Here is a 943-nt window from a genome sequence, read left to right as displayed (position 1 = left end):
CACCGGTCACCTATGATGATGTGATTATGCTCAAAATAAAAACTATGCAAGGCATGAAGTGGCCTCCACCCTGCATCAAGCTTCTTAACAAAAGTTAGTACTGAACAGGAAGTTTGGTCATGAAGCATACAAAAATAAAAGCATGGTGCAAACCACTTTTGGGGTTAAAATCGATTAAAGCAATCTGAACAACATCCGCGCGCTTTGGGGAATTGCTAAATACATCGTGGTGCCGCGTGAAACCTGCATATTAGATTCAAAAACACCCTAAAACGCGTTTTTACAAAAGGGCTTTTACGCACATCGCAGTCGGAAAAGGTGTAGTTAATCTGGCTAACTTTACAGCGGTCACCTTTCTTTGATCCCGACCCCGCAGCCAATCAGCGGCCGGCATAGACACATGAACGGTGATAATATCCACGGGCTGCAGGCAGGAGGAACAAAGAAAGCCGTCCTTTCACTTCGTCAACACGGACACATATCCACGTCGGAGAGGCAGGTTTCCCCGGTTCCCCCGGTCCCCCCCCCCCTACTTTAAACACTTTAAACACTGTTAAATGTCTCCGTGCGTCGTGAGTGCCACTGCGTTGTTTTGCTGAGGAAAGAGGAAACTTGGCGTCGAGAGGTTTTGGTCTTTCTCCAAACCTGGATATTGAGAAGATACCGCACGGTGAGTTTATTTCCCCCCTCTCTTCCGTGAAATTGTAGTATAATGCCGAAAACAACCGTAAAAAGAATCGTGACTGTTATATGTTGTCGCTTCACATTGGGAGAAGAGGAAAACTCCTGCTTCAAACTTTCCTCTTGTTGTTTTTTCCTCAATCTTTCCCTTCTGCTGGGAGCTCGTTCAAAACTCCATGAAATATTCAGTTGATTTAGTTTTGTGTTGCCCCTTGACAAACAAATACACAAATAGGAACTAAACCTAAGATGTTTTCTGACT

The sequence above is a fragment of the Notothenia rossii genome (assembly GCF_949606895.1).
Source record: "Notothenia rossii genome assembly, contig: scaffold_99, whole genome shotgun sequence".
Taxonomy (NCBI): domain Eukaryota; kingdom Metazoa; phylum Chordata; class Actinopteri; order Perciformes; family Nototheniidae; genus Notothenia; species Notothenia rossii.
The sequence above is the reverse complement of the archived record's forward strand: the minus strand, read 5'-3'. Positions refer to the sequence as shown.